The 9,973-nt window shown below is 34.0% G+C and overlaps 1 long non-coding RNA gene across 1 annotated transcript; it reads left to right on the top strand.

Annotated features, from left to right (window-relative positions):
• The first annotated feature begins 311 nt into the window (after positions 1-311).
• On the top strand, positions 312-1,529 carry LOC131180228 (uncharacterized). Its single transcript, XR_009149030.1, has 2 exons — positions 312-426; positions 1,319-1,529. It is a non-coding gene; the product is annotated as an uncharacterized LOC131180228 (long non-coding RNA).
• Positions 1,530-9,973: the final 8,444 nt, after the last annotated feature.

Here is a 9,973-nt window from a genome sequence, read left to right as displayed (position 1 = left end):
TTGGATTAATCATAATTACTGTGAGATAATATTTTTAAATTTAGATTTTATATATATATATTCGGAAGTGTCCCGTCCCTGTTCATATAACAATTGAAGCGTCCCACCGTCCCTGTTCATAAAACAAGTGAAGCGTCCCGCCCCTGTTCGTCCACGTCCCTGCACATATATATATACATATAAAACTTTTATTCTCCCTGTTCGTCCACGTCCCTGTGCGCGTGTATATATATATATATATATATATATATATATATATATATATATATATATATATATATATATATATATTAAAAATCATTTTATTTTACTGTTATTTAATATTTCTCTTTAATACTTTGGGTGTGTAGGAGATTCGAATATTCAATCAGCCAATTGAAATTGTCTCTCTTCCATTGAAAATAACTATTGTCTTGGAGGTTCCAGGTGAGTGGTAATTATAGTACATGGCACCGTTTTTGTCCCTTTTAAAATTTCTTAGCATTAAGTTTGTTATTAAATGAAATTTTAAATCAATATTTTAACAATGATTTTATATGTGATTTTCTAGAGTTTTATTTTATTATTGAATTTTATTTTAATTTTGATTAAATAATTGATTTTGTCAACTATCTCTGCATTAGACCCATTAGGATTCCTGGAACAGGCCTTTAATGTATTTATATTGATTGATATTTGACTATAAGATTTACTGATGTGTTACTGAATTGATTTGAGATTGATTTGATTTTATTGAATTGATTTGAGATTGATTTGATTTTATTGACTCTCTAAAACTATTGAAATACACTATTGGAATTGCACTATCAGTTATTATTTGCTATCTGAAATTTTTTATTGATTTTGATTGATTTGTACAAATTGATTTTCTGTTTTAAATTGGTACCTGTGCCCAGTATCTGTTTCTGTTATCTGGCCCCGCCGTGTGGACTATCACGGTATTAGGTTGCATTGTCGAGTCATGCATCATTGCAGTTTATGGTTTGCACTAGTATCATATGCATTGATATCTGTGAAGGAGGAGGAAGGTATCTGATATCTGGTAGCGCGCTTACCATCTGACCTTTGGTGATGTGGGGTATCATCACCCTGGTGCACTGTACCATAAAAATTTTATTGAATGAATTTATTTTATATATATGTTTTACGAAATTATTTTATTAATGATTTTGACAGCATGAGCATGATTTTATTGAATAGAAAATTTATTGTGAAATTAATCAAGCGTCTGCCTGTTCCTATTCCGTTGTGTGCTATAATTATCATTCACTGAGCATCTAGCTCAAACCACGTTTTCTCTGTCTGTTATCTGTTTCAGATCAGTAGAATTCTGCAGCTGATCAAAATATTCAGTCCATTTTCTGGAGAGGGACAACTTTGATTTGTTCTCATGGTATGCCCGAATTCATGTTTTCTCGGGCTAATAATTAGTTTAGTTTATTGAACAGTTTAAGTTTTTATTTGAAATCTGTAGAGACTCCGCAGTTTACTTATGGGATATTTATGATGTTTATTCAGCATTTTGTTTATTTGGATTTTGTCTATTTTTGGGATTAGTAATTGACTATATATTCGTTCAAGATACTCTGATAAGGCTTGCATGATTTAAGAATACTTAAATTATGCGCTGGTCACGGTTCATAATTTTGGGTCGTGACAAAGTTGGTATCAGAGCTCGGTTGAGGTCTAGTAAACTTGCGGAGTATAGGATCCTTAACGTCTTTTTAGTTTATCATTGCTTCAGATATCTGCGTCCTTCGTACTTTTTCGCCTGTCTTAAATTTGGCTCACATTTTCAAATTTAATACTTGTTTATTAAAATGAATAGGTGCCTGAGTCTGTAAAACGTAAGAGGAGAGTTAGGGCTAAGGGTCTTAATGGTACAAACCTTGATCCAACAAGGGAGGTACCACCTCAAACTATTAATTAGACATTTGAACAGATGCGTATGGCTAAGATTGGGGCACAACCATTCTTTTGTTTCTCCATACTTTTCCATGATATTTAGTACACCACCTACTTTGTTAGAGTATCCTTCATCTGTATCAACACCTATGAGGAACGCAATAGACACTAATATGGTGTATAGGGGATGTATAGTTCACATTGGAGATAGGGAATTAGTTGTAGATCTTGTTTCTTTGGATATGTTTGAGTTTGATGTGATTTTAGGCATGGATTGGTTAGCCACTTATCACGTTTCATTGGATTATCATAATAAAGTTGTACTCTTTAAATTCTTGGGGAGGCAGAATTTCAATTTCAGGGAGATCGTAGTATAGCCTTTAGTAATCTTTTCTCCGTAATGAGTGCTAGACGATTATTGCGAAAGAGGTGTAAAGGGTATCTAGCTTATGTTAGAGATGTTCAGGTAGAAGGTGCAGGTTTGGAGAATGTTACAGTGGTTAAGGAGTTTCCTGATGTGTTTCCAGAAGATTTATCAGGTTTACCCCCAGAGCGAGAGGTAGAGTTTGGTATAGACTTAGTTCCTGGAACTGAGCCCACAGAACTTAAGGAGCTGAAGGAGCAGCTACAGGACCTACTAGATAATGAGTTTATTCGCCCTAGTGTTTCACCATGGGGTGCTCCTATGTTATTTATACGGAAGAAGGATGGGTTTTTGAGAATGTGCATTGATTATAGGTAATTGAATAAGGTAACTGTGCGTAATAAGTATCCTCTTTCACGCATAGATTACCTGTTTGACCAACTTCAAAGTGCAAAATATTTTTCCAAGATTGATCTTCGATCTGGGTATCATCAATTGAGGGTCAAGAAAGAAGGCATACTCAAGACGGCCTTTAGGACTAGGTATGGACACTATGAATTTTTTGTAATGTCTTTTGGTCTTACCAATGCTCCGGCCGCTTTTATGGATCTCATGAACAGAGTTTTCAAGCCTTTCTTAGATCAAATTGTTATAGTATTCATCGATGACATTCTAGTGTACTCAAAGAGTAAGGAGGAGCATGAACAGCATTTGAGAATTGTCCTTCAGACCTTACGAGAACACAAGCTATATGCCAAGTTCTCAAAATGTGAATTCTGGTTAGATAGTGTGGCTTTCCTAGGCCATACAGTATCGAAGGATGGGGTGTGCGTTGATAAGAAGAAAGTTGAGGCAGTGCTTCATTGGCCTAGACCCACAACTGTGTCAGAAATTCGTAGTTTCTTGGGTTTAGCAGGGTATTATAGACGGTTTGTTCAAGACTTCTCTCGTATTGCAGCACCTTTAATTAAGTTGACACAAAAGAATGTGAAATTTCAGTGGTCTGAGGCTTGTGAAAAAAGTTTTCAGGAGCTTAAGACTCGTTTAACTACAGCACCAGTGTTAACCCTTCCATCTGGATCAGGGGGTTATGTAGTATATTGTGATGCTTCTAGGATTGGTTTAGGATGTGTTTTGATGCAGCATGGACGGGTTATTGCATATGCTTCTCGTCAGTTGAAAAGACACGAGCAGAATTATCCAACTCATGATTTGGAAATGGCTGCAGTAATTTTTGCTTTGAAAATCTGGAGGCACTATCTGTATGGTGCGACTTGTGAAATCTTCACTGACCACAAAAGTCTCAAATACATATTTGACCAACGTGATCTTAATCTTAGGCAAAGGAGATGGGTAGAATTGCTGAAGGATTATGATTGCACCATCTGATATCATCTGGAAAAGCTAATGTAGTGGTGATGCTCTAAGCGGGAAGTCTTACAGTAGTTTAGCCCATATATCTACCAAGATGAGGCCTCTGATTGGTGAATTACATGGGTTGCTAGATCAGGGAGTAGAGTTTAAAATCATAGCTGGATCATTCTTAGCACATTTTCGAGTTAGGCCTATCTTGATTGATCGAATTAAGGCTGCTCAAAAGAAGGATTCTCAGCTGTGTGAGATTATAGATAATATTCATAAAGGCCAAGCTCAAGGATTCATGTTGAATGATGATGGAGTTCTTCGTTATGGCACTAGACTTTGTGTCCCCAATGTTGATGAGTTGAGAAGAGAAATCATGGAGGAGGCACACCATTACCTTTACAGTACACCCAGGTTCAACTAAGATGTACCGTGATTTAAGGGAGCACTATTGGTGGGGTGGCATGAAGAGGGATGTTGCAGACTTTGTTGCTAAATGTTTGACTTGTCGTGAGTTAAGCGTAACATCGAGACCATCAGGTTACTTCAGCCATTGCCTATTCCCGAGTGGAAGTGGGAGCATATTGCCATGGACTTTGTTGTGGGTTTACCTAGTACACGAGGTGGTTACAATGCAATTTGGGTGATAGTGGACAGATTGACAAAATCTGCTCATTTCCTTCCTGTGAAGACTACATATGACTTTGTTAAACTTGCACAGTTGTATATAAACAAGATTGTTAGTCTTCATGGAGTTCCAGTTTCCATTATCTCTAATCGTGGTACTCAGTTTACTTCTCGATTTTGGAAGAAATTCCAAGAAGCTTTAGGAATACGAGTAGACTTTAGTACTACTTTTTACCCTCAGACGGATGGATAGCCAGAAAGGACCATACAGATATTAGAGGACATGCTTCGTGCATGCGTTATGGATTTTGGTGGCGGTTGGGATCATCATTTGCCTTTAGTGGAGTTTGCTTATAATAACAGTTATCAGGCAAGTATAGAGATGGCTCCATATGAGGCATTATACGGTCGAAAGTGTAGGTCACCCGTTTGTTGGGATGAAGTTGGAGAAAGAAGGCTTACTAGACCAGAGTTGATACAATTAACTTCAGAGAAGGTTCGACTAATTCGTGATCGACTTTTGACTGCTCAAAGTCGACAGAGAAGTTATGCTGACCCTAAGCGTAAAGATGTAGAATTTATGATTGGTGATCATGTATTTCTGAGAGTTTCCCCTATGAAAGGAATCATGAGATTTGGGAAGAAAGGGAAGCTTAGCCCTCGTTTTGTTGGTCCATTTGAAATTTTGGAGAGAATTGGGGCAGTTGCTTACCGTTTAGCCCTTCCACCTGGTTTTGCACATGTACATCCAGTTTTCCACATTTCTATGCTTAGGAAGTATGTACTAGATCCATCTCATGTTTTACAACCTCAAACCATGCAATTTAGGGATGATATGTCATATGAGGAGCAACCAGTAAAGATTTTAGATCGACAAATTAGGAAACTCCGATCTAAGGAAGTGGCTTTGGTCAAAGTCTTGTGGCATAATCACTCAAGTAGTGAGGCCACATGGGAGGCAGAATCTGAAATGCGAGCCAAATATCCTCACTTATTTGATTCTTCAGGTTAGAATTTTGTCTATTCAAATTCGGGGACCGAATTTTTTTTAAGGGGGGAAGTATGTGAAAACCCATATACAATTATTATTTATTATTATTTTATTTTAATTAGCTAACAATAATTTAATATATTTATAAAAAAATATATATTTTTATTAGATGGTCTACTTATTTATTTTTAGATATATATATTATTTTTGAAATTAAATATATATCTGCAACCTGAACAACCCAGTTCAATAATAACTCTTAGCCCATTCTACACCTAATAGAACTCTTGAAATATATATATACCCTAATAATCTCTTCTGCTAAATTTTGCTCTCAAAACCTATTTGTCACCTCCTTTTCTATCAAATACTCTCAACAGAGAATCCCTAAATTTTTTCTTCTCTATTCATCACATTTGATTCTGTTTTCAAGGTAAAAATTTTCATTCTTTATTCAATAATGGGTGAATTTAATTTTATTTTCTTTCATTGTTTTGTTACAACTACCCTAAAAATTTATTTATTTTTTCTTTGATCATTAGTATTGAATTGGATTAATCATAATTACTGTAAGATAATATTTTTAAATTTAGATTATATATATATATATATATATATATATATATATATATATATATATATATATATATATATATATATATATTCGGAAGTGTCCCGTCCCTGTTCATATAACAATTGAAGCGTCCCACCGTCCCTGTTCATATAACAAGTGAAGCGTCCCGCCCCTGTTCGTCCACGTCCCTGCACGTATATATATATATATAAAACTATTATTCTCCCTGTTATATATATATATATATATATATATATATATATATATATATATATATATATATATATATATATATTAAAAATCATTTTATTTTACTGTTATTTAATATTTCTCTTTAATACTTTGGGTGTGTAGGAGATTCGAATATTCAATCAGCCAATTGAAATTGTCTCTCTTCCATTGAAAATAACTATTGTCTTGGAGGTTCCAGGTGAGTGGTAATTATAGTACATGGCACCGTTTTTGTCCCTTTTAAAATTTCTTAGCATTAAGTTTGTTATTAAATGAAATTTTAAATCAATATTTTAACAATGATTTTATATGTGATTTTCTAGAGTTTTATTTTAGTTTTGAATTTTATTTCAATTTTGATTAAATAATTGATTTTGTCAACTATCTCTGCATTAGACCCATTAGGATTCCGGGAACAGGCCTTTAATGTATTTATATTGATTGATATTTGACTATAAGATTTACTGATGTGTTACTGAATTGATTTGAGATTGATTTGATTTTATTGAATTGATTTGAGATTGATTTGATTTTATTGACTCTCTGAAACTATTGAAATACACTATTGGAATTGCACTATCAGTTATTATTTGCTATCTGAAATTTTTTATTGATTTTGATTGATTTGTACAAATTGATTTTCTGTTTTAAATTGGTAACTGTGCCCATTATCTGTTTCTGTTATCTGGCCCCGCCGTGTGGACTATCACGGTATTAGGTTGCATTATCGAGTCATGCATCATTGCAGTTTATGGTTTGCACTAGTATCATATGCATTGATATCTGTGAAGGAGGAGGAAGGTATCTGATATCCGTAGTAGCGCTTACCATCCGACCTTTGGTGATGTGGGGTATCATCACCGTGCAATCGTACTACTATAAAAATTTTATTGAATGAATTTATTTTATATATATGTTTTACGAAATTATTTTATTAATGATTTTGACAGCATGAGCATGATTTTATTGAATAGAAAATTTATTGTGAAATTAATCAAGCGTCTACCTGTTCCTATTCCGTTGTGTGCTATAATTATCATTCACTGAGCATCTAGCTCAAGCCACGTTTTCTCTGCATTATCCTGCTTTGCATCGGTAGAATTCGCGGTGATCAAAATATTCAGTCCATTTTCTGGAGATGGACAACTTTGATTTGTTCTCATGGTATGCCCGAATTCATGTTTTCTCGGGCTAATAATTAGTTTAGTTTATTGAACAGTTTAAGTTTTTATTTGAAATCTGTAGAGACTCCGCAGTTTACTTATGGGATATTTATGATGTTTATTCAGTATTTTGTTTATTTGGATTTTGTCTATTTTTGGGATTAGTAATTGACTATATATTCGTTCAAGATACTCTGATAAGGCTTGCATGATTTAAGAATACTTAAATTATGCGCCGGTCACGGTTCATAATTTTGGGTCGTGACAGAAAAATTGTGAATTATTTGAATTGTAAATTATCAATAAAAGTTTTATATACTGCATTTTAAATTGTTATTATGCACCACTGAGTAAATTTTACTCAGCAATAGCTTTTTCATTATTGTCGCAGTTAGATAGACAGACAGAACAATAGAGTAGGCTGCTTGTGCTACATTTTGAGATTTTACTGGGTATATTGAGTATACCATACTTTTGTAATTTTTGTTGTAATGTATGTACACTGTATGTATATATGATGCTGGTCTTGAGCAGTTGTAAACTAAAATTATAAATTATTTTGGCCTGTAAAAATGTTATACTATAATTTTCTTTTCTCAGCTTCGAAATACTTAGTCATTTTGCATTCTATTTTTAGAACTTCTGAAAGTGATGTTGAATTGAGTTTGACTTATGTTTGAGAAAATTGATTTGTGTTGAGCCATATTGGAGTTTGGGACTGAAACAAATATATTGGAAGTGTTTTCTACAGGTTTTTGAAGAACTGTTATGCTCAAAATATAGACGGCACTCTGCTGATATTTTTATAAAAGTTGTGGCTATTTCAGACCTAATGTGTGATTTAACTTCGATTAAAAAGTTTTTACACCTGTCAAAAGTGCTCACCACTTTAAAGAAGTAAGAAATTGTTTAAAATCCCTTGTAGTGTATTTAATGGGTTACCGGTAGGCGAAGTACGGTAATTCATTAGGTGTACTACGGGATCATGTTACATCTTAGGAGGCGTAGGGTGTGATAGAATTTTTTACAGAAATTATTGATACTTCAGATTTGTTATTTGGTTTCACTTTAGTTTTTTTGTAAAAAAAAATTTTAACACCTGTCAAAAGTGCTCACCACTGTAAAAAGAAATAAGAAAAGGCTTAAAATCTCTTGTAGTGTATTTAATGGGTTATCAGTAGACGAAGTTTGGTAATTCATTAGGTATACTACGGGATCATGTTATGCCTTACGGAGGGATAAGGTGTGACAAAATATTGCTAAAAATTAAATTGAAATGAGTAGTAAGGAAAAGAAAAGAAAATGAAAGAAAATAGGAAATATGACATCACATGATGTCATTAGTTAGGTCTCCACCAATCACAACTCAACAAGCCAATTAAAAAGAGATAAATTAGACAAAAATTGACAAACAATCTGCATCTTCAACCTTTGGGCAGCCAAAAACGTAAAGAGAGAGAGAGAGAGAGAGGAAAGAAAACTCTATGGAAGCTTAAGGCAAGCTTGAGACAACCCACCAAATCACCTCCAAACCCTAATTTCTCTTCATGAAAAATTGTCCCTACCACTAGAGCAAGCATTGGATAGCAATTTGAAGAGGAAAAAGAAAAGTTTTGGTAAGCTTGGGAGTAGCTCCAACAAGGTTAGTGCCTACACTTACTTCCCTCTCTTTTTAATCTTTGTTAGGAAGACAAATTAAATGAGAATTTGTTGTAGAATTGAACAAAACAATTATATTGAAGTATGTATGAGAATTGGTAGCCATGAGAGAAGGATGAGATTTGTTGATTTCTATGAATTGAATTGTTTAGAAGTGGTTTGTGATGAGAAAACATGAGTTAGATGTTGGATTATATGTGTTGGATGTGTTAGATGGCATGGATAGCATGAAATGGACACTTTGGAAATTAGGGTTTGTGAAAAATTAGAGTTTTACTTATGTAATGGTATATTAACATTGTAATGGTCAATTAGTGACCATTTGAATGTGTGTGAGGAGGAATTGAAATGAGTAACGATGTTGGAGTTGAGCTTAGGCATGCTGCCCTTGGTAACCTACAAGACTGGTTGTGAGTCTAGCAGGTTTGGGCAGTTATAAATGAAGTTGCAAAGGTTCAATTGGTGAAAGGGCAATTGGACATAAAACTAGACACATAATTGCACAACTTTGGTGAAGAAACCCTGCCCAAAAAACTAAACCAAGTTGACCTAAAAATTACCCTAATCCAGGTGACCAACATGCTATCCCTGGAAAATAACCAAATGAACAGTATTTGTTCAAATGGTTATAACTCAGTATAGAAAAGTTCAATTGATCTAAACTTTTACTAGCAGAAAGCTAAGACATAGCCCTATAACTTTCATGAAGAATATAAATCAAAATTATGATCATAACCTAGTCAAATTTCCAACCAAACTTAGATCACCAAATCTGACAGAATCAAATTGCCCAGAAATTCTGGGTACAGGTCAATCCGGCTAGTTATGGTAAAATGACCATAACTTGAGCTACAAAACTCCAATTAGAGTGATTCAAAAAGGAAATTAAAGAAGACACATAAAGGAACAACTTTGATGAAGAAAATTTTACCAAATTTCCACTGTAACAATGACCAATGGAACAGTAAACTTAGGGTATGAAATCTGAAAATTTTGAATAACATAAAATAAGCTTTGTAATGGTATTGTAAATCAATGCCAACAAATATAGAATGTAAAATGTGGTATCTTGGTGAACTTAGGTTTAATAAATTTAT

Source organism: Hevea brasiliensis, chromosome 5 (assembly GCF_030052815.1).
Source record: "Hevea brasiliensis isolate MT/VB/25A 57/8 chromosome 5, ASM3005281v1, whole genome shotgun sequence".
Classification (NCBI taxonomy): Eukaryota; Viridiplantae; Streptophyta; class Magnoliopsida; order Malpighiales; family Euphorbiaceae; genus Hevea; species Hevea brasiliensis.
Note: the sequence above shows the minus strand (reverse complement) of the source record. Positions and strands in the feature narration are given on the sequence as shown.